The 23,443-nt window shown below is 50.0% G+C and overlaps 2 long non-coding RNA genes across 5 annotated transcripts in view; one reads left to right on the top strand and one right to left on the bottom strand.

Moving 5' to 3' along the window:
* The first annotated feature begins 751 nt into the window (after positions 1 to 751).
* The window catches only part of LOC123391162, a 44,282-nt gene continuing 21,590 nt past the window's right edge, over positions 752 to 23,443 (top strand). For both annotated transcript variants that reach the window (XR_006605800.1, XR_006605799.1), the window contains exons 1-2: positions 752 to 1,523; positions 7,705 to 7,760. This is a non-coding gene — a long non-coding RNA (uncharacterized LOC123391162). The remainder of the gene's footprint in view (positions 1,524 to 7,704; positions 7,761 to 23,443) is intronic.
* On the bottom strand, positions 4,455 to 21,951 carry LOC101673295. 3 transcript variants are annotated; one of them, XR_001177404.2, is made up of 9 exons: positions 20,749 to 21,951; positions 20,343 to 20,623; positions 19,639 to 19,919; positions 15,781 to 16,578; positions 12,888 to 15,649; positions 11,341 to 11,717; positions 8,239 to 11,118; positions 5,816 to 7,848; positions 4,455 to 5,446 (listed from the first exon to the last, which is right to left on the bottom strand). It is a non-coding gene; the product is annotated as an uncharacterized LOC101673295 (long non-coding RNA). The 3 variants fall into 3 exon arrangements; XR_006605798.1 differs by having other exon boundaries at positions 20,343 to 20,516; XR_006605797.1 differs by having other exon boundaries at positions 20,343 to 21,951.

The following is a 23,443-nucleotide window of genomic DNA, read 5'->3' as shown; positions in this document are numbered from 1 at the left end:
TTTAAAGGATTTTTATTTATTTATTAGAGAGAGAGAGCACAAGCCGGGCAGGGACAGAAGGAGAATCAGACTCTCTGCTGAGCAAGGAGCCCAATGTGGGACTCAATCCCAGAACCCCAGGACCATGACCTGAGCTGAAGGCAGACGCTTAACTGACTGGAGCCACGCAGGTGTCCCTTGGAGGGCCTTTCTGAAAGGGAGACCCAAAGACACCGGTGACCACATCCCCACCTAAGCCTTGCTCAGCATTGTGTGTCATGAACCTCTCACTACAGGCAGACCACTCTCCTGCCACCCTCCTCTCATCTAGAACATTCGCTTTTTTTTTTTTTAATTTTATTTATTTGAGAGAGAGAGACAGATCAGAGGGGGAGGGACAAGGCGACTCCCCTGCTGAGCAGGGAGCCTGACACTGGGCTCCATCCCAGGACCCTGGGATCATGACCTGGGCCAAAGGCAGAGGCTTAACCCACTGACCCACCCAGGTGCCCAATCATCCAACATTTCAAAGCCTTACTGGAACCCCACAACCTCCGGGAAGTTTTTGTTACCCCGTCTCTGGCCCTTGGGTGACCTCCAACAGCACTTGGAATTTGTCATTTTTTTTTTTAAGATTTCATTTATTTATTTGACAGAGAGATCACAAGCAGGCAGAGAGACAGGCAGAGAGAGAGGAGGAAGCAGGCTCCCTGTCGAGCAGAGAGCCGGATACGGGACTCAATCCCAGGACCCTGAGATCATGACCTGAGCCGAAGGCAGGGGCTTAACCCACTGAGCCACCCAGGCGCCCGGAATTTGTCATTTTTATTCCTGATCTTCTTCCTTGCAAGTTCATCTTCCTGCTTAACCTAAAGTGCCCACGAGCTCACCGACCCTCCCCCAAGTCCAGCTAATGAGTTCAGCATACAGCAGGCACTCAGTCAGTAATACAGACCCGGACCTGACGCAAGGGAAGCACTGCGCTCTCCCACACTGTAAAACGGAGCGGTCCCCAGCCCTACTGTCTGCCAGAGGGGCGCTCGGCCGCGTCGGCCGCGTCCTGGGGACTACAAGTCCCAGCGGCCCGTGCGGGCCCGACCCTGTTCCCGTGGTGGGGGTGGGAAGGGACGCAGATTTGTCCCTCCGAGCGTGGCTCCAGGACATGCTGGGGACTCTCACAGGGCAGAGTCTGGGGCAGTTCGGCATCCCCGCGGATGCACAGGGCACCGTTGCTCAGTCCCGGCACCGGTCGCGGGACCCGGAGAGGGCACCTGCGCCCCGCGCGCTCCCAACCTGCGCCCCGCGCGCTCTCAACCTGCGCCCCGCGCGCTCCCAACCTGCGCCCCGCACCGCAGAGGCTGGCGCTCGGCTCTCCGCCCCTCCGCCCCTCCGCCCCTCCGTCGGTCGTTCCAGCGTGCGCGCCGCGTACACCCCGGCGTCCTGCGCGTCTGCGCCGGCGGCAGCCTGAGATCGCGCTCCTGGGCGGCGGGAACCCGGCCTGTCGCGTCCCGGGCGACAGGGACGGGGAGTGGCGTCCCGGGCAGGTGAGTAGCGGCCGCGAGCTCCCCGGCGTGGCCAGGTGCGCGGGCGTTCCCGGGAGGACGCCGCTCAGCCGGCCCTGGGGAGCGCTCCCCGCGCCCTGGGGTGCGCCCCGTAGACCCGCCTGCGCTGGACCCCCGCCTCCGCCTCTCCGAGGAAAGGGGGGGGGGCGTTCCTGGGGTTCAGGTGCTTTGGGTGTGGCATCTCAAGGGCGCCCTGAATATGCAAGGAGGTCTTTTCTCCTCAGAGCTTTCCCTTAGTAATACCAGTCTTAAGGGAGGGCGCGCCGGACATTTAGCGTTCCTGCGTAAATTTCATGTGTAACATTGTGTTGGATTGCGGTGTGCACCTGTTGTTTTGATACATTTATATGTGGTAAAAACGATTGCTGCACCAACAGTGGTCCCGCCGTGTGATTACAAGTGTAATATTGTGTGTATTCATTCCGCCGTGCCTTGGGTCTCCGTGGTTTCTTTACTACTCATTACAGTTTTGTGCCCTGAAAAACGTTATCTAATCCCTGCATGCCCTGCTCATCACCCTTTACTCTGTCGTTTTACGGGTTTGACTCCTTCAGATTCCACATGTGAACGATAGCATACAGCACCTGTCTTTCCGTCTGACTTACCCGGCTTCGCACAGTGCGCTCAGGGTCCGTCCATGTTGTTGTGAGTGGCGGGATATTTACCTTTAATATTACGTTGTGTATATGTATTACCTTTTCTTTTAAATATTTTATTTTCAAGTAATCCCTACACCCAGCCTGGGACTGGAACCCATAACCCTGAGATCAGGAGTCGCATGCTGCAGGGACTGATACAGCACCCCGGTACTGTATCTTTTTATCCATTCATCAGCTGGTGGACATCGCGGTTGTTTCTGTATCTTGGCTCTCGTGAATAATGCTTCGATAAGCATGGGTATGCAGAGATCTCGTTGAAATCCTGTTTTTGTTTCAATTGGGTATATTCCCAGACGTGGAATTATTGGTTCATTTCATAGTTCTATTTTAAATTTTTTGAACATGCTCCATATTGTTTTCCATAATGGTTGGACCAATTCTCATTCCCACTACAGGGAATAAGGGTTTGGGTTTGAGCTTGGGTTTTTGGGTTTTTTTCACCACATCCTCGCCAGCATTGTTATCTCTTGTCTTTTGGATGCAAGTCAATTCTGACAGGAGGTGACATGTCGTTGTGGTTTGCATTGGCATTTCCCTGATGATGAGTGATGTTGAGCACGTTTTCATGTGTCTGTTGGCCATCTGGATGTCTTCTTTGGAAAAATGTCTGCTTACTTCTGGCCATATTTTAATTGGATTGTTTTTGTTGCTGTTGTTGTTGTTACTAAGTTGTCTGAGTTCTTTATGTATTTTGGGTATTAACCCCTTATCTGGTATTCCTGTTTCTGTCCACCTTTGTAAGTTGGTGTTTTTCCGTTGTGATTTGCTGAGTCTGTGCATTTTTCCATGTTTCATGTCTTTGCTCTAGATTTTTGCCTTATGATTACTGTGAGGTTTACATCAAACATCTCCTAGATAACACAGTTCTCTTTCTGCTGATAGTTTATCTTCATTTGCCTGTTCAAAGTCTCATCCTTTTCCTCCTTCCCTTGTACATTTTTGATACCACAAATGATTTCTTTTTATGCCGTGATTTCATTACTGAATTGGTGACTTTTAAAAAAGATTTTATTTATTTGACAGAGAGATCACAAGTAGGCAGAGCAGGAGGCAGACAGAGAGGGGGAAGCAGGCTCCTCGCTGGGTGGAGAGTCTGATGTAGGGCTCCATCCCAGGACCCCGAGATCATGACCTGAGCCGAAGACAGAGGCTTAACCCACTGAGCCACCCAGGCGCCCCCGAATTGGTGATTTTTAATGCTCCTTTTTCTTTAACCTTCATGCTGTATTTAAGTGTTTAATATACTATTTTAAAAATGTTACGTTTTTCTAATGCTATCACCTTAATCAGAATTTTGTGTATTTTTGTCCGTTTCAGTTTGAAGAACTGCCTTCAACATTTCTTGAAAGGCAGGTGTAGTGGGGGGCGAGCTCCCTGAACTTTTGTTTGTCTGAGAAAGTCTTTACTCTCATTTGTATCTGAAGTTTACTTGGCTGGCGATTTTTGTCTTTCAGTATTTTGAATATGTCTTTCCACTGTCCCTTGACCTGTAGAATTTCTGTGAGAAATCTGCTTATAGCCTCAGGGAAGTTCCTTTACAGGTCTCTGCCTTTTGCCCCTGGCTGCCTTTACCTTTCTTTCTTTATCACAGTCTTTTGACAGCATTGTTGTAATGTGTCTTGGAGAAGGTCTTTTCTCTTGAGATAATAAGGTGATCTGTTAGCTTTGAGGATTTACTTATTCATGTCAGAGAGAGAGCCTGAGCACAAGCAGGGGGGAGCTGCAGGCAGAGGGGAAGCAGGCTCTGTGCTGAGTAGGGAGCTGGATTCGGGACTCGATCCCAGGATCCTGGGATCATGATCTGAGCCAAAGGCTGATGCTTAACCCCAGGTGTCCCTGCTTTGTGGACTTTTATGTCTACTTCCTTCACCAGGTTTGGGGAATTCTTAGCTTTTGTTCCTTTAAATACTGTCTCCTCTCGCCCTCTCTTCTCCTTCTGGTATACCCTTTAATCTTGGTACTGTTTCCTGTAATGGAGTCTGTTGGTTCTTGTAAGGGTTTTGTTTTGTTTTGTTTTTAAGATTTTATTTTTTGGGGGGATGCCTGGGTGTCTTAGTTGGTTAAACATTGGCCTTCAGCTTAGGTCATGATCCCAGGGTCGTGGGATCGAGTCCCACATGGGGCTCCCTGCATAGCCAGGAGTCTGCTTCTCCCTCTGCCTGCTATTCTCCCTGCTTGTATTCTCTCTCTTTCTGTCTCTGGCAAATAAATAAATAAAATCTTTAAAAAAAAAAAAGATTTTATTTTATTTTTTTAAGTAATCTCTAAACCCAATGTAGACCTTAAATCCAGAATCCTAAGATCAAGAGCCACACACTGCACCATCTGAGCTGGCCAGGCGCCCCTCCTGTACGGTTTATTTGCTTTAAAAATCTTAGTTCTTGGGGCCCCTGGGTCTCTCCTCCAGGTGATCTGCTCTATTTCCAGTGCTTCCTAATGTAGTGTCCATCTCATTTATTGAGTTTTTCAGCTCTAGAATTTCTGTTTGGCTCTTTTTTAGAATTTCAGTCTCTTTGGTAAGATACTCCTTCTGTTCATTAATTTTATTCCTGAGTTCATTGTACTGACTTCCTGAGTTTTCTTGTAGCTCACTGAATGTCTTCATCGCAGCTCTTTTGAATTCACTTTTTAAAAAATTTTTATTTTTAAGTAGGTTTTATGCCCAACGTGGGGCTTGAAATCACAACCCCAAGATCAAGAATTGCACACTCCACCCACTGAGCCAGCCATGTGCTCAGTTTTGTTTTTTTTTGTTTTGTTTTTAAGAGAGCACAGAGAGTGGAGCTGCAGGTGTGGGGAGTAAAAGGCCAGGGGGAGAAGGAGGGAGAATCCTAACCAGGCTCCACACCCAGCACGGAGCCAGATGTGGGGCTTAGTCTCAAGACCCTGACATTGACATGAGCTGAAAGCAAGAGTTAGTCAGATACTCGGGATGGCCTGTGCCGCCCAGGTGCCCCACCACAGCTCTTTTGAATTCTTTCTCAGATCTCAGTATTGTCTTTGGATTCGTTGGTTATTGGGAAATTGTCATTTGCTTTTCGTGATGCTATGCTGCCGTGATTTTTCCGTGTTTGGTGAGAAGGCTCTCTGCCCCCGCCCTGGAAGGAGGGAGCACCTTCTCTCTTTGATTCTCAGGGTTCAACACGCTGGTTGGTAGCATCCTTTCTTCTGTTTCCCAGAAGGTGGCGCCAGGGCACCCATCTCAGTTTCTCTTGGCAGCACTGCCTCCCAACCGAGACTGGGAGCCTGTGAAGAAGCAGATTGGGTATTATAGGGGGCACGGATTGCATGGAGCACTGGGTGTGGTGAAAAAATAATGAATACTGTTTTTCTGAAAATAAATAAATTAATTTAATAAAAAAAAAAAAAGAAGCAGTTTGGGGGAGAGGTGGGGTGGCTGAGAGTGGGGAGGGGTGTGCTTAGCACTGCTGTTCCGGGTGTGTCCCTGCTGTAGGGGGGTCCTCGAAGCGGGGATCCCGGAGCTCCTTCTGGGCAGGCAGAGGAGCCCGGAAGAGAGACCTCCTCCGAAATGGGGGTGTTGCTGAGGAGCGGCAGCCAGGCTGCAGACTGTCACCCCGCCCTTCGCTGCCCCCCTCTTCCAGTGAAGCCACCCACCTTCCGTGCGCACGGGGATGGGTCTCTGGCGTCCCAATGAGCTGTGCAGAGGTGCTTCCGTTCACATAAGGACGTGGATTTGTGCTCAGAAGGGAGCGAGAAGCGGACTGACTGCTGTCACCAGGATGCTAACATCCCTCTGGTTGTAAAGTCTCGAGCAGGTTCATAGAAGTGGATGTCCTCATGCTACGGGAGGTGGGATGTCCCTCGCCCAGAAAGCAGGGACGCTGTGCTGGGAACCTTGGCATCTGTGGACAGGGGTCCTGGTGCACAGTAGGGCCTCAGCAAATGCACAGTGGCTGACTGAGAGGATGCCCAGTGGGAGCGCCCCTCAGAGATTTTTCCACGGATGTGAAAAGATGCCAGGTCCCCAGAACTCACCATCTTCCTCCGCGAAGTGAGCACCACTTCTAACACCACCCCATAGTCACCCACGCCGACCTGAGGGGAGAAGGGCTGGCTCGGAGATGGGGATAACCCTGTCCTCGCAGAGAAATGCGTGTGTCAGCCTTAGCTCTGGCGGGGAAAGGCTTTTGAAGCCATCTTTTCCATTGTCTCCTTTCATTCCCCGATACTCCAAACAGGACAGGGCTCACTGCTTGGTGACCTAAAACCACAGAATCCCAGTGGGTATTCCAAGAAAGGGAGGACTTGCACTCCTCCCCTGTCCCACCTGCGGGGGTCCGTCAGCTCAGGCCGCCCTAACGGAGGACCACAGACCGGGTGGCCCGACCAGCACATGTTTACTTCCCACTGTTCTGGAGGCTGGAAGTCCCAGACCAGGGTGCTAACACGGGATTCTTAGTGAGCGCCTTCTTCCCAGTTTATAGATGGCTGCCTTTGCCCTTTAAGCTCACATGGTGAAGAGAGATCATCTTTCTTATAAAAAGAGACTCTTATAAGAAGAGACTAATCCCATTCATGAAGACCGCATCCTTATGACCTAATTACCTCTCAAAGGCCCCACCTCCCAACACCATCACATTGGGGGGTTAAGGTTTCCACCTGCGAACTTTCGGGAACAGACACACGCAGTCCTAGAAGGAGGAGACTTCAACTCAAGTATTCTTACTCTTTGCCTCCCACGCATGCGCACACTTTCTTGCTAAAATAAATAAATAAAAATAAAATCTTTAGAGAAAAAAAGATTAAGATGTAAATGTAGTCTGAAACTATAATAGTTACATAAGAAAATGTAGGAAAAAGATCTTTGTGACCTTGAGTTAAGCAAAGATTCCTTAGGACACAAAAACTCGAACCACAGAGGACAGAATAATTCATAATTGGTGAGATTAATCAAAAACTTAAAACTTCTCTTTAAGAGAGGTTTAAAAATGAAATGACAAGTCACACACTATAAGAAAAAATACGGGTAGAGTAGGTGTTTGTTAACAGACTTGTGGCCCGAGTATGTATATATTCTTGCAATTCAGTATTAAGAGGACAAATAGTCCAATTAAAAATGGGCAAATATTTAATCAGATACTTTATCGGGAATTAAAATAAAGGTCGTGTAGTGACCGATGGTGACTGTGCTTACCACGGTGAGCATCAAGGAGTGTATAGAATCGTTGAATCAGTGTGTTGTGTGCCCGAAGCTAGTATAGCATTATATGTTGATTGTATTTTAATAAACATCTTTAGAAAGGTCAGTAGTACATGAGCAGACACTCAGTATCATTCGCTATCAGGAAAATGCGAAAGAAGGACACAGCAAATAGCTAGAGTAATGATCCCAGAAAAAGGTTCGTCTGTGTATGGACATTTGGGGTGGGACCCAAGTGGCATGTCCTGTTGGTGCAACAACAGGAGTGCTGGAGTGTTCGGCGTTGCATGAAGTAATCACTTGTGGGATGAATTCTTAGGTGCTGTCCTGTTCTCTGTCCCAGGTGAGGAGTACAGAAGAGGAGACCGTCATCTAGTCCCGGAGTGGCTCTCAGCAGAGGTGAGAATGCGCATTCTACTGGAAACTGTTCACGGTCAGTGGGTCCAACTTCATCAACACCCATCATTCCCCTCAACAGCTGTGGGGTCTGAAGGTGGAGAAGGACAGAGAGAGGTCAGGGGAGGGAGGAAGAAGAAGATATGATTTCTCCTGGCCTCCAAACACAGGTTCTCCACCAGGGGAACTGTATCCCACACACTTCCTCTGAATCTGGGGATGCGTGAGAGGGCATGGGAGTGTCCGTTGGCTTGTCAGCACAGTGAGTGGGGCTTCAGCTGCTTGAACGAGAGATGCAAGAGATGCTGAATGTTCTTGCAATGAACCAGACAGTCCTATGTGGTAGGAAGTATCCCACCAGAAATGCCAGTCATGCCACTGTTGAGGAACATAGGAGGTCCCCACAAGGAAAGTTTGGTGTTGACATGCCCCCCCCATCACTAGGACAGCCCATGAGAAAGAGGGGTGCTCAGTTGTTTACTTGGGTCTGCGCAGAGGCTCCTTGTGGAAGCCAGGCTTCAGCCCGGACGTAATAATCAGAAAGGGGGCCGCCAGACCCAGTCGGAGGAGGTTAATCTTGGTGTGATTTCCTGGTGCCATATCTGAGGAAATGGAAAGAGACAAGCGCTCACCCCTGACCGCAGAGCACCCTCCCTCCCTCCTACTCTGACTGTCATGTTCAGAGCCCGCTTGTGCCTGCTGGTCAGTGAGCTGCCATCCGGAGTCATCAGGGAACAGAAACAGAAGCACCAGGACACAGAATGCATTATATACCATGGCCTCTAGGACAATGCTTTCTTAAAATTCATAATCAATTCAAAATATGTAAAATGTACATTGGCGAGGGCCAAAGAAGAGGTCTGCTCTGCGTGTGCTGCATCATGACAGGGAACAAATAATGCAAGGAGGAGAATGGATGGTGAAAGGGGAAATCCTCAAACCCCCAAAGGCAGAGATTGCTACTAGTCACAGGTTGGGTCATGTGGGGGAGAAAGTCACTGTCCTGCCTCCCACTCTGTGCGCAAGGGTCCCTTCCAATGTGTCTCAGCTCGTGCTGGCTCCCAGGGCCTCTGTTCTCCCAGCGTGGTGCTGAGAACAATAGACTGAAGAGACAGTGCTCTTGTGTGTGTCCTCTCTGATGATGGAGGCCCTGGTCCCTAAGCAAGACAGAGTCCCTGACTAAGGATTTCCCCAGATCGAGATGACAGAGGTCTTGGCTTCTGGTTTCTGGTTGAGCATGGAAGTTGTCACTCCACGGTAACAGAGTAAGAAGCAGAACAGACTGAGAAGTCTCTAACTCTTGTTGGATCTGAAATGGCAATGAGGTCACAGAGCAGCCCTCTGCGGGGCTCTCAGAAGCCAACCTGGGAGTCCAGAGAATCACAGTTTGCCGAGCAAGATCCCACAAGCCGAAACCTCCGTGGGAACCCGTGCCAGGTAGGGATACTTGGCTTGGACAAGTCTGCAAGTTAGGAACTCCGGGGAGCTGGTCACAGGGGCTCGGGCATTGGGGTCTGGGAGTTTCACCTCCTGGAGCTCTGTCAGGTTCTTCTGGTGAAGAGCCAAGAAAAATCCCCCTCTGCTTCTGGCGGGGAGAGGGGAAAATCTACTTGGAAATAAAGCAGAGTTCTATTACACGTAATATTACACAGAAAAGAAAGAAATACTGAGCCTCGCCTCCTGGGGTCTGATCAGAGCCTAAGTGACCTGGAAGGAGAGAAACACCCAACCCTAGCCAGCTCTGGCCACCATGTCCCACCACAGCAGGGGGACTGAGAAGCCCTGTGAGGGTCACAGCCCAGGGGCACAGGTTCCTGCAAGCCAGAGCCATGATCCCAGGACCCTAGAAGGCTCCCAGCCCCTCAGCACCAGGTCACTAAAGGCCAGTTTCCAGCAGTTCCTTTGCCTGGCGCATTGTGGCTGGCCATCAGGAGCGAAGGACAGGGTGTACCAAAAGCCAAACAAGCGGTTGGAAGAGACACAGCAGCAGCAGAACCAGATGCAGATCCGGCGGAAATGTTGGAAGGATCATCTCAGGAGCTTAAAACCACCCTGATTCACATGCTGGGGCTGCCCCAGGTAAAGCAGACAGCAGGCAGGAACAGATGGGCGGTGTAAGCAAGCAGGTGGAAATCCTGAGAAAGACTCCAAAAGAAGCTCTGGAGACCAGAAACACTGTGCCAGAAACGAAGAATGCCTCGATGGGCACGGCCGAGGGAGGAAATCGGTGCCTGAGGAGTCGCCAGCAGAAGCCTCCGAACCCAGGAAGCAAGCAGAAACCAGCTGGGAAGAACCCAGAATGGAGGGTCCAAGGGCTGTGGACGATGGTGTGACCCGCACGTCATAGGTACCAACATGAGCAGAGAGGGAGAAACACAAGAGATAAGAGAAATGACAGCTGAATTTTCTCCAAATTAATGTCAGACATAAAACCGCAATCCAAGAAACTGAGAGAACAGCAAAGAGGATAAACATCGGAAATAAATCCCGAGAACTACCTCTGTGCATACCCTTTCAAGGTAGAAAGTCAGAGGGAATCCTGAAGGAAGCGAGAGGAGAGGGCTCGGCTGTACAGCAGCGACAGTGAGGCTCGCATCCGACTCCCTGGGAACCACCTGGGAAGACAGTGCTGTGGGATGTCAGCGTGTTGAGAGAAATAAAATGCTGATCTAACATCCTGGACCCTGAGACCTTGTCCTTCAAAGTGAAGCAGTAAAGCCTTCCTCAGACCGACAGAAACTGAGGGAATTTGTTGCTGGTACACCTGCCTCGCACGGAGTGTTACCAGAAGTTCTTCAGTGAAGGGAAGGTGATGTGAATCAGAAACTTGGGTCTGCGTGGAGAAGGGCAAGGCATCAGAGGAATAAGGGAAGGTAAAAGTGAGAAGTTTCATTTTTTCCTGTTCTTCAGTGATCCAGCAAGTAACCGGAAAGTCCAGAGCAACATTGTATCCGACTGTGTCTGCTTCTGTCTGCGCCTGTGTTTGCGTAAGGGACATGACCATGGCAAGGATACAGGGCACAACAGTGAGGGGTTAGGGTTATTTAATTATAAATTCGTCCTCCCTTTACCTCTCACCTACAGTTTTAAGCTGTTGCTGGGCTGTGAGGCCCAGAAAGGAGCCTCGGCTTGATAGTAGACAGTAGCTGCCACCGTCCCTGGCTCTCACAGTCCCGAGGGCGAGGTGAGCCATGTTCCCGATGGTCTTCAGACATCAGCAGGCTCAGGAGCACCTGGCTTCAGCAGAGCAAACGTGACAGATGCCATCATGAGGTCTGTCTCCTGGCACTGAAGAGTCACGTTCTCTCCTGGTGTCACCATCAGCCTCTCTGAGTCAGGAAGGAAGGTTTAGGTAAACTTCCTGGAAGAGAAAGAGGGTCAGAAGTGACGGGGAGAAGCAGAGGGTCCCCGTCATCCCTGGTGTCCTCAAAGGTGTTTCCTCAGGGCGTGTGAGCCAAGAATTCCAGATGCACCTTTGCCCCACTGGAAGCAAAGCCTTGTCGAGGAATCAGGACCTCCCGTTCGCTAATCCCTGATCAAACCAGTGCTGACCTCGAGCCCTGCCGTGGGAGAGACCACTTACTGTCCTCTCCTCTGAGTCCCTCTTCATCCTCTGATGTGGGAGGGCCGGATGGGTCAGACCAGATCTTTCTGGGATGCTTCCTTCCCACCTGGAACCACGAGAAGGACGTCTGTGGCTGGGGAGCACTGGCGCGGGACCTCTCTCTGGCAGTATTTGCAGGCTTATTTCCCCGAGTCTGGCTGACTCAGGTTAACGAGGGGGACTTCAGCCATCCTTCCTGAATGGCCCACGGACATCATGGACTCAAGAGGGCAGCGGGATTCTCCCTTGCTGAGAGTGGATTCTGCATTCCTGATAGCAGTCCAGCATCATAGGGTCATCCTCGGCAGGTGCCAGAAAGCTGGGCCAGGTGCTGAGGAAGGGCTTGGGGAGCGTCCCTGGAAAAAAGCAGATTCTGGGACTGGATCTGATGAGTTCGCCGGTTCTCAGCGAGCTCTTTCATGAGATGTCACCTTGCACCTGTCCAAATGGCGCTCACCCAGAAAACAAGATGGCAGGTGTCGGCGAGGATGAGGAGAACAGGGAACCCTGCGCGCTGCTGCTGGGAGGGTAAGGAGTGGCAGCCGCTGCAGAGAACAGTCGGGCGGTCCTGAGTAGATCTGCCCTAGATCCAGCGGCCCCACTACTGGGAATACAGCTGAATGAATTGGAAACACATCTGCGCCCCCGTGTTCTCTGCAGCATTATTTACAACAGCCAAAACATGACCACTGATGAGCAAATGGGTAAAGAAAATTTGGTGTGGGTAATTGTGTAATGGAATATTACACGTAATATTACACAGAAAAGAGGAAATATTGCCACTTGTGTCATCGTGGATGGGTCTGGAAGTATTACACTACGATAATTGGACGTGGGGACGTAAATACTGTATTTATTATGACATCACTTACATGTGGAGTGTCAAAGAAAGGAAGAAAAGAAGGAAAGAAATCGGAGATACAGAAAACAGATAGATGGTTGCCCGAGTGAAACGGGCGAAGGGGGCCAAAAGCTCCGAATCTCCAGTTACAAAGCTAGTCCTGGGGCTCTAGCGAGCAGCACGGGGACTGTAGTGACCAGCCGTGTAGGGCTTACTTGAAAGCGGCTGAGAGAGTAGAGCTTATGAGTTCTCATAACCAGAAAAAGCAACCAAAAAATTGTTAACTGTGTGGTGTGGATGTTAACTACATTTATTGTGGTGGTCATTTCCCAATATATACAAATTTTGGCTCCTGTTGTGCACCTGAAACTAATATGATGTCATATGACGTTTGTATCTTTTAAAAATGGGGCGCCTGGGTGGCTCAGTGAGTTAAGTTTCTGTCTTCAGCTCAGGTCATGATCCCAGGGTCCTGGGATCAAGTCCTGCATTGGGCTCTCTGCTCAGCAGGGAGCCTGTTCCCCCTCTGCCTCTCCCCCTGTTTCTGTGCTCTCCCTCAAATAAATAAATAAAATTAAAAAAAAAAAAAAGAGGAAGGAGAATCCTCTGCCCCTTGACAAGAGCTAGAGAAGAAGCCTCAGGGCTGTAAACAATGGTGAGGAGGGTATCCACAAGAAACACTCACTGTCGGTCCCCCTGCTTCCTCGGCCAGCATACAGCCCTGCAAGAGAACTGTCCATGAGCCATGTGCGCCCGCCTAGAGCCCATCCCGTGGGGCCTCCCAGGGGCTGCCGCTGAGAAGGGACCCTGGAGGTCAGGCCTCTGGGGCTTCTCATTTCCCCACACTGGCCTGTGGCTCCAGCTTTGCTCTCAGCTCCTTCCTTGCTTCTCCCAGAAGGTCTCCTGTGCAGCTCGCTCCTCCCATGGCCCAAGGACCTGTCCTGGTTCCCCAGATGTCCACAAGCCCTTCTTCCATGCACATCCTCTATCAAAGGACCCTTATTCTTAGCGTTTGCTGCTAGAGTCAATTTCCTTGACTCCCCATCCCCCAGGGAAGAAGGCAGGATCGTGCAGGAGACTGTTGAACCAGCTTAACTCCTGCTGATATGCAGAGCCTCGGTGGGCCTGGAAGCCCCCAGACAGTCTGCTCTGCAATGAAAGTGTCCCCCATAATGAAGGCAGAAGCGAGTGGGTCATAAAATCTTCGAGTTTGTAAAAGTCTGCACCTCATACCACAGGAGACAGAAGATATCACTCTGTGTGAGCAGCTGGAGGGCTGGGACCCTGTGTTCTTCCCCTCAGCATGCCCAGTGTCCACACAGGCCCTGGCCCATAGTAGGACCCCCGTGAGCACACACTGACCGGCTGGCGAGGTGCCCGGGTAAGCACAGCTCAGACTTTATGAAGATGGTAGAAGATGCAAAGTCATAGGGCTGTTTCAGTCCTGTCCTAATCCTCAGCAGAAAATGCCAGAACTTTCCAGATAGACCCTGGCTCCATTTTGAATCCGAGTGATGCTGGGTCCTCGACTCAGTCATAATCTTCTTAGAGGTGACAGCTGTCCGTTCATCTCACTGTGTTCTTGGCACCATCTAGAAGTCTCCACCCAGTAGATGGTCTGTTCATTCAGACAGTGCAAACTTATAACAACTGCCCTTGTTCCTCCCTCCCGGTGCCAGGGTGACACCGTCATCACCCACCTCCACGTGGCGGGAAGGTGCAGCATGTCCTCTCGGGGGAAGGAGCTAGTGAGGACAACCGCAGCCTTTTGTGCTGGAACGTTTCTGAGCCCATCTTTTCTGTTATGTATTTTCATCCCTTATTTCTCCAAGCAGGACAGAGCTCCCTGTGTAGCGCCCTAAAACAGGTCTCAGGAACAGACCGTGTTTCTCCCCTGTCCCACACAACACTGTCCCACACAACAGCTGTGTGTGGGGTATGCTCCAACACTGGCTACACGCGGGGCTCCCCGGGGGGGGGGGCTGTGGAAACTCCCAGAGCAGATGGTGACATCAGCAAGATGGTGGGCTGTGGGGGCCCCGACGCTCGGGTCCCCCACAAAAACAAGAACGGTTACAAAACACAGCTACAGACGACGGAAATAGCTCTGGGGAATCTCCGACTGCGGCGAAGAGGCAGCAGAAGTGCTGAGAGCGCAACAGGCAGGTGTGGTCACGTGGAGAAGTGAGGGCAGCCTTCGACCTGCAGCCCTGTGTCCCCCAGTGCAGAGCAGCTGGGCCCCGGGGGGGACATCCCCTTAGAGGGGCTGCACTGCACGGGGGAACCCAGCAAGCCTCACCCCCATGAGCCCCACAGTATTCACCCGAGGCCAATCCCAGCTGACAGTCCACAGTCCCAGCCGCTGGGGCTCCCTGGGACTGGGGCTGTCCCTGTGGCAGGGACCTGCCCCAGGAGCCTCAGCTGCTGACGTGCCCTGTCCTCCCAGGACCTGTGCTGCTGCTGCGTCCCCCTCCCCGGCTGGAAGCCCCGAGACCCAGTCCCATGAGAGACCTGCTATCACCCACACCTCAGACACCCCACAGCTGCCTTCAGGGAAGAGCCCACCTGCGCCAGCCCAGAGGGGCCGGGAGAGGTGTCCCGGCACAGCCCCGCTGGAAGAAGCCTGAGGAAGCAAGCAACACCATCAGGGAATGTGGGAACTTTCCAGGGATGGACTCCAAGGAAACGGAGAACTCGAAGTTCCTGGAGAAGGAATGTAAAGTGATGACATCTCAGGGAGCTCCCAGCTCCCAAGAGCACACATGCCGGCAAGTCTGTGAGTTCCGGCAAGCAGGCGTGGGGAAGACACATTCGGAACGAAGCAGGACCCCCAACCGACAGCCCGGCCTCTGTGTCCCAGAGCCCTGGGGTTTGGGCCCCTGTCCCTCCTGCCCAGTGCCTACAGACACGTGGAGCCCCAAGGTGGACTGGTCCCCGTTGCAGTGACCGTGCTGTGGGGGTGGGTGTGCTGCTCTGGCTGTAGCTGTGTGAGGGTGGAGGGCTCGCAGTATGGATGGAGCAAAGGGAGCGGACAGGGCGGTGGACACCAGAGTGGCGGCCGAGAGATATGGAGGATCAGGGCAGAGGACAGATTGAGGACTGAGGGTCCAGTTTGTCTCGGTTAAGGAAGGAGTCTCAGCATCATGAAGCGCGTCCTGAGTGATTCCCACTGGAACTCGGTGCCCTTGACCTGCCGTCTCCCGGCTGAGCACCACGCAGCGTTCGGAAACCTCCAGACCTCTTCAGTTCCTGCCTGTTCAACACCCTCGCGCACCCCTGTAGACACGGCTGAGGGGCCCCGGGACCCTCCACTGCCTCCCAAGTTGGGTGTCCCTCTGAGGCTTGAGGGCTTCAGCCAGCATTGCTGGAAGAACATGTTGGTTGGACACGCTCTGGAACACCTGGCTTCTTGTCTGACTGGCGTCTCGTGTCAGCTCTGCATGTCACCTACACAGTGATGAGAGGAGATGCTCTCAGAACTCTTACCTCACGAGGGGCGGGTGCCTGGGAGCCGGATGACAGGGCACACGTTCTGTCAAGGACAGAGGAGAGCAAAGGGACATGCTTGCTTCACTCACCGATGATGGACAGCTCTCTGTGGGGGATTTCCAGCAGAAATAGCGCCTGAGCCAGGGAGGGGGATGGCAGGATTCCTTCCGCCATGGGAGTAACAGTAATCTTCCTGTGCATGCACAGCCTCTAGTCACTGCGGTGGGCCTGCAGACGGTCATTGTTGCCCTCACTGTGTGGATAAGGAAACCAAGCCCCAGCACCACGGATGTATTTCAGAGTCACTCGACCAGCATGTGCAGGCGTGGAGGCTGCAAGGTGCACACCTGATTCCTCCTCTCCTGGAAACACAGGTGGGCGGCTTCAGTGTGGATCCCGCTCACCTTCCCAAGACGGGGCTCTTCGATCTAGTCTGGAGTATCGGGATCAGAGGAACATGGTGAAGACAGAGCTGGGCCATGGTGACCACTGCCTGGTGATCACACCCACCTGCCTTGGGGACACCAGGCTTCTGTGGTGCCTACGGACAGACTCGAGAGGCCAGACGTCCTGAGAGCCTCCCTACGCTTGTGTGACCCACTCCTGTGTCACCTCCGCAGATGAGCCACTGCCCATCTGTACACTCCGTCTGAGGACATTTGCACTCTGAAGACCCCATACACGCATTCCTCTTAATGTCCCACTGTGGCTGGCCAGAGACAGCAGGGACTCTGGAGCCAGACAGGCCTGGGTCTGAATGCTGACTGTGCCGCTCCTCTGTGTGACCGTGAGCAGGAGCCCTCGGCTCTCAGGCTGCAGGCCCTCGTTATCCCTGCGGGTCTGAGTCCCTTCCTGAGGGTACTTGACATTGCTCAGAGTGGTGTTTCCTGCAGCACAAGAGAAGAGCCATGGGTGCTCTGTGGGATGATTTGAGGGGATGCAGTGACCTTGCGTTCTGTAGTATTGATCACGCATCAGAAAGGCACTTCGGTAACTTCCAGTCATGTTAAGGGGTGGGCACCTCCGTGTCTTGCTAATCTTCCTTCTGACAAGAGGTGAGCCACCCTGAGCTCAGAAACTTGACCAGCAACTGCAGGCTCCCCACTGAGCAGAGAGACCGATGCGGGACTGGATCCCAGGACCCTGAGATCACGACCTGAGCCGAAGACAGAGGCTTAATCCACTGAGCCACCCAGGTGCCCCAAGATTTTATTTTTAAGTAATCTCTACACCCAATATAGGACCTGAACTCAACCCTGAGATCAAGAATCACATGCTCTCCTAGAATGTATTATGCTAAGTGAAGTAAGTCAGAGAAAGACAAATACCAGATCATATTACTCTGATGTGGAATTTAGGAAACAAAACAGATGAACATGCAGGGACTGGGGGAAAAAGGAGAGGGAAGCCATAATAAACCATAATAAACTGAAAGAGAATGAACTGAAGGTTGATGGAGGGAAGTGGGTGGGGATGGGCTGTTAGAGAGGTGGTGGGTGTTAGAGAGGGCACCTGCTGTGATGAGCCCTGGGTGTTGTATGTAAGTGATGAATCACTAAATTCTACTCCTGAAGCCAATATTACACTGTATGTTAACTAAATAGGGTTCAAATAAAAATTTGGGGGAAAAAAAAAGAATCCCATGCTTTACCAACTGAGCTAGCCAGGCACCTCGCCATTCTCTAATTCTAATTTTTTTCCAATATTTTTATTATGGTAAAGTGCACATAATATTTAGTACCTTGACCATTTTGAAGTGTACAATTTATTGATACTAAGTATGTTCACACTGCTGTGCAATCACCAACACCATCTACTTCCAGAGCTCTCTTCTTGCACAACTGAAACTCTTGTCTCCATTAAACAGGTCCCAATTAAAAAAAAAAAAAAAATTCTTTACTGTTGATATTAGAGAGTTCTTGATTTATTCTAGATAAAAGGCCTTTGTCAAATACAGGATTTGCAAATTTTTTCTCCCAGACTATAGCTTGTCTTCTGATCCCCTTCTGAGTTGTGCAGAGTGGTGACTCAATTTTGATTCAATGTACCTTACTGTGTTTTTCTTTTATGGGTCATGATTTGGGGTTGTGTCTGTTAACTCTTCACCAAACCCTTGATCCAGATGATTTTCTGTCATGTTTTCTTTCGAACGTTTTCTAACATTTTAAATTCAAATCTTTGATACACTTTGATTTCATTTTTATAAGGCATGAAGTTTCAGCAAACCAGGAACATAGAAGGGAACTTCCTCAGATGTATGAAGGGCATCTGTGAAAAACCTAAAGTAATAGCATACTTAATGGTGAACAACTGAATGCTTTCACTGTAAGATCATGTAAAAAGCAAGGATAGTCATGCTCACTCATTTCCTCAACAGCATCCTAGATATTCTAACTAGAGAAATTAGCCCCCCCCCAAAGTATACAGATTAGAAGTAGAAGGAAAACTGTCACTGTCTCTAGTCACAAAGAATATGATGGAATATGTAAAAAACTTTAAGAAATCTATAAAAAGCTATATGAAATAATATATGAGCTTGGCAAGATAGCAGAATGTCTCAGTGACAAAATTTAAAAATTACTATTGATGTGCACATTGCAGGGAACCACTGCAGGTAATAAATCTGGAGGCAGTATCATTTAGAGCATGTCAATGAGCATGAAAACCTAAGGATGAAATTTAATTGACATATGCCAGACCTGTAGTGTGAAAAAGGCCAAACACTGATAGAGAAATTGGAGAAGTCTAAATAAAGATACAAACTTGTACTGGACCAGATACTCAGTATTAAGATGTCCCTTTTCTCCGAGTGATAGAGAGCATAAACACAAGCCCAACCAGGATCCCAGTAGCCTTTGGTAGAAACTGACAAGTTGATTCTAAAATGTACATGGAAATTTAAAAGATCTAGAATTGCCCGAGTAATTTAAAAACCTGATGACCCAATAGCCTCTGTTGTTTTTTCTTCAGCCTCTGTTTTCAAGACTTTAAAAAAACTACAATAGTTAGAATGGCCAAAATTAGCAAGACAGGAAACATGTGTTGGAAGGGATGTGGAGAAAGGGGAAACCTCTTACACTGTTGGTGGGAATGCAAGTTGGTGCAGCCTCTTTGGAGAACAGTGTGGAGATTCCTCAAGAAATTAAAAATAGAGCTTCCCTATGACCCTGCCATTGCACTACTGGGTATTTACCCCAAAGATACAGATGTAGTGAAAAGAAGGGCCATTGCTACCCCAATGTTCATAGCAGCAATGGCCACGGTTGCCAAACTGTGGAAAGAACCAAGATGCCCTTCAACGGACGAATGGATAAGGAAGATGTGGTCCATATACACTATGGAGTATTATGCCTCCATCAGAAAGAATGAATACCCAACTTTTGTAGCAACATGGACGGGACTGGAAGAGATTATGCTGAGTGAAATAAGTCAAGCAGAGAGAGCCAATTATCATATGGTTTCACTTATTTGTGGAGCATAGCAAATAGCATGGAGGACATGGGGAGTTAGAGAGGAGAAGGGAGTTGGGGGATATTGGAAGGGGAGGTGAATCATGAGAGACTATGGACTCTGAAAAACAATCTGAGGGGTTTGAAGTGGTGGTGTGTGTGTGTTTGGGGGAACCAGGTGGTGGGTATTATTAGGGCACGGATTGCATGGAGCACTGGGTGTGGTGCAAAAAAAATGAAAACTGTTAAGCTGAAAAAAAAAAAAAATCTGGTGCCTGGGTGGCTTAGTCCCTGAAGCTTCTGCCTTCGACTTAGGTCACAATCCTAGGATCCTGGGATCAAACCCCACATCACGCTGTCAGCTCAGGGAGGAGCCTGCTTCTCCCTGTGCCGCTGCCTGCTGCTCCCCACTTGTGCCCTCCCTTTCTATGTATCAGATAAATAAAAATCTTTGGAAAAGTAAATCTTTCTTAACATCACATAAAACCTTGCCCTTACCAAGATTTCAAGGTGCTTACTGGGGTCTGAGGCCAAGAAAGGAGCCTTTGGTAGTAGACGCAGCTGTAGTTTCCAGTGTCATTGACTGTCACGTTCCTAAGGGAGAAGTCTCCTTTGTCTTTCAGGTCGCTGGTGCTATCCACGCTTTCTGGTACTTGTTTTCAGGAGAACAAACATTACATTTTCGAGCATATTGTCTGGCCCATGACACTGCACAGTCACGGTTCTTCCCGGGATCTCATGCCTCCGAAGGGCCTGGAGAGAAGGTTTGCGCAAACTTCCTGTAAGGCAAGGTCACTTCCTGTAAGGAAAGGTTACTTCCGGTGGTGGAAGATTGCTTCCGGTAATGGAAGGTCACTTCCGGTAACAGTGTTAGAGGTATCCTCATTTCTCTCCTTCCCTTGAACTTCTGGGAGGGAGCTGTCACATCGGAGAAAAGATGGCTGACCCCTGATTACTCCCACCTGGGCGTGGATTCAATCTCCTTCTGGAAATTACTCCCACCTGGTGCAGAATTGACCTGCACCTCTGGACGGACCCTGGGCCCTGTGCAGACTCTGGATTATTCTGTTTTTCTATGCGGGGCAAGGAGGTTGAGAGCTCCTTATCTCCCAGTCTTCTGTTAGTTCTGCCTTGCTCTGTTCTCTGTGTCAAGGAAGCCTGTGTTGGAGGGCTGGAGTCATCCTAATGCACCCCCTCCTCACCTGTAGCCATCAGTACAGGGGTATGGCTGGAGAGCGTCTGAAAGGGGCCTTTTCCGTGGAATCTTCACAAGTGACTCCCTGGCATCACTCTGACTCAGATTAAAGAGGTAGATTTTAGCTGTAGATCCCCGTAGAACTGGGTAGCTGCATGGGATCCAGGAGCAGCTTTCCTTTCTGAAAACAAATTTTACCTTCCTGGTGAGAGCTGAGCACTCAGGAATCACGTTGCCCTTGGGAGATACCACCCACCAAGTCACTGAGAGAAGGCTTGGGAAGTGACCCTGGAAAGGAGTAGAGCGCAGGTCAGATTACGCACACACCTTACTTTCCCCTTAAAGGAGAAGGGAAGGATGGGGGAATTTCGGATGAAAAAACAAGTAGCATCTAAATAAGAAAAAACACTCACCGTCTGTTGTATCCCTTTGGCCAGGACAAAGCCCTGTAAAGGAATCACCCATGGGATATAAGCTGTTATTGAGGGAGAAGATTCCTGGTCACTTTATGCCAGATGGCCTTGGCTAATGGCAGAAGGTGGCTAGAGTCAGACCCCATCACCAGTCTTCCCCACGGTTACTGCCTTCTCTCTCAGGTACAGCAATTTAGAACATGTAACGCAGGCTGTAGAATAAGTGGCTAGATTAGATGCAGTTTGGGGTAGAGGAGGGTGATACTATCATTGTGGAGTATCTGTGCGGGGAGGATACTTTGGCCTGAGTGCTAAAATTGCCTAGAAATTGACATCATGCCTATACCTGAATATTATTGTAGTAAGGATATTATGTTAACAAGGAGGAGTAGGGGTTTAGTTATCCATGTGATTCCAAGAACAGAAATTTCCTTTATTTCTCCTGTGTGGAGGAACAGTTTGAGATGTTTCAGGGGGAAAGTAGGAAGTTATTAGGACTTTTAGGTGCAAACACATGCATACCTCATGCAAATTTAATCTGTAGTCTGAGAAAATGGAAGGTAGTGGACATGTGCTGAGGTATGTGAAGAAATGTTGCAAAGTTAGAGGAACCAGGAAATGGAAAAAGGACAACTACAGAGACAGCAGAGGCGTGTGGAGACCCGAATCCACTTGGAAGCTGCACATGGGAAGCAGCATTGACCTACACCTCTGGACCCCTGGGCCCTGTGCATCAAAGCCCTGGGGGCCTGAACCTTTGTCCCTCCTGCCCAGTCCCTGCAGAATGGGTGGAACTCCCAGGACAGACCCTTCCCCACTGAGCAGGATATGTGCCCCTTCCGATACTGCTGAAAGTAGGTAGATGGTAGGCCTACATCAGACAACCTCCTGCAAGTGCACAGAGCAAAGTGAGCAGAGTTCGCGATGAAGTAGGATTACCTGTGGGAGTGAGTGTGATTATTTTAGAGTCAAAGAATTTGAAGGTACTTTTAGTTGCTCATAGTTGTTGGGAAAATCAGAGCAAAGGGAGGAATTTGGGAGTGAGAACCCAGCTTAACCTGTAAATTAAACTTAGTTAAGAAAAATATCATCATGGGGTGCCTGGGTGGCTCAGTGGGTTAAAGCCTCTGCCTTTGTCTCAGGTCATGATCTCAGGGTCCTGGGATCAAGCCCCTCATTGGGCTCTCTGCTCAGTGGGGAGCCTGCTTCCCACTCTCTCTCTGCCTGCCTCTCTGTGTACTTGTGATCTCTCTCTCTCTGTGTCAAATAAATAAATAAAATCTTTAAAAAAAACTGTTTAAAAAAAAGGAAAATATCATCATAAAGCATCATGAAGTAATTTTAAGTGAATTCCTACCAGAATTCAATTCCCTCAGTGTGCCATCTCCCAGCTAAGGACCATTCAGGGTTCTGAAACCTCCAGACCTCTTCAGTTCCTGCCTGCTCAACACCTGTCTTCACGCACTCCTGCACACACTGCTGAGGGGGCACCTGGACCCTCCACACCTCCCGAGTTGGGTGTCCCTCTGAGACTTGAGGGCTTCAGCCAGCATCGCTGGAAGAACATGTTGGTTGGACACGCTCTTGACCACCTGGCTTCATGTCTGACTGTTGTCTCATGTCAGCTCTGCACGTCACCTACACAGTGATGGGAGGAGACACTCTCAGAAGTCTTACCTCACGAGGGGCGGGTGCCTGGGAGCCGGATGACAGGGCACACGTTCTGTCAAGGACAGAGGAGAGCAAAGGGACATGCTTGCTTCACTCACCGATGATGGACAGCTCTCTGTGGGGGATTTCCAGCAGAAATAGCGCCTGAGCCAGGGAGGGGGATGGCAGGATTCCTTCCGCCATGGGAGTAACAGTAATCTTCCTGTGCATGCACAGCCTCTAGTCACTGCGGTGGGCCTGCAGACGCTCGTCATTGCCCTCACTGTGTGGATAAGCTAACCAAGCCCCAGCACCACGGATGTATTTCAGAGTCACTCGACCAGCATGTGCAGGCATGGAGGCTCCGAAGACACACACCTGATTCTTCCTCTCCTGGAAACACAAATAGAAGCCTTAAAAAAAGAATACTTTTCATTTTCCCAAGGTGGAGTTCTGAAGTAAAGAGCCCTATAGACTATCCTAGAGTCTAGGGTTCAGAGAAATGTGGTAAGAACTCAGATCTATAGTCATGGTGCCCAAATATGAGCCAAGAACTACATGCTGTCCTTGTCTGAGGAAATGAGAGGTTTTGGCACCTGCAAACAGGCATCCTGAGCTGTACCCTGTTCCACTCCCAGGAATTATTTTTTCGAAGATTTTCTTTATTCATTTGACAGAGATCACAAGTAGGCAGAGAGGCAGACAGAGAGGGGAAGAAGGCTCCCTGCTGAGCAGAGAGCCCGATGCGGGGTAGATCCCAGGACCCTGAGATCATGACCTGAGCCGAAGGCAGAGGCGTAACCCACTGAGCCACCCAGGCTCCCCACACCCAGGAAATTTTAAAACAACTTTATCGAGATGTAATTCACATGCCATATAGTTTGCCTATTTACTACACAGTTTATGGGCTTTCCTACATTCACAGATATGTGCAAACTTCACATAGTCAAATTTAACACACTTTCATGGCTTCAAAATGACACCCCGTTACTTTTCAACTTCTGCTGTATTTCTTTCCCCCAGCATCTGCAGTCCTAAACAACCA

This window comes from Mustela putorius, unplaced genomic scaffold, assembly GCF_011764305.1.
Source record: "Mustela putorius furo isolate JIRA1106 unplaced genomic scaffold, ASM1176430v1.1 tig00000196_pilon_pilon_pilon, whole genome shotgun sequence".
NCBI classification, from domain to species: domain Eukaryota; kingdom Metazoa; phylum Chordata; class Mammalia; order Carnivora; family Mustelidae; genus Mustela; species Mustela putorius.
Note: the sequence above shows the minus strand (reverse complement) of the source record. Positions and strands in the feature narration are given on the sequence as shown.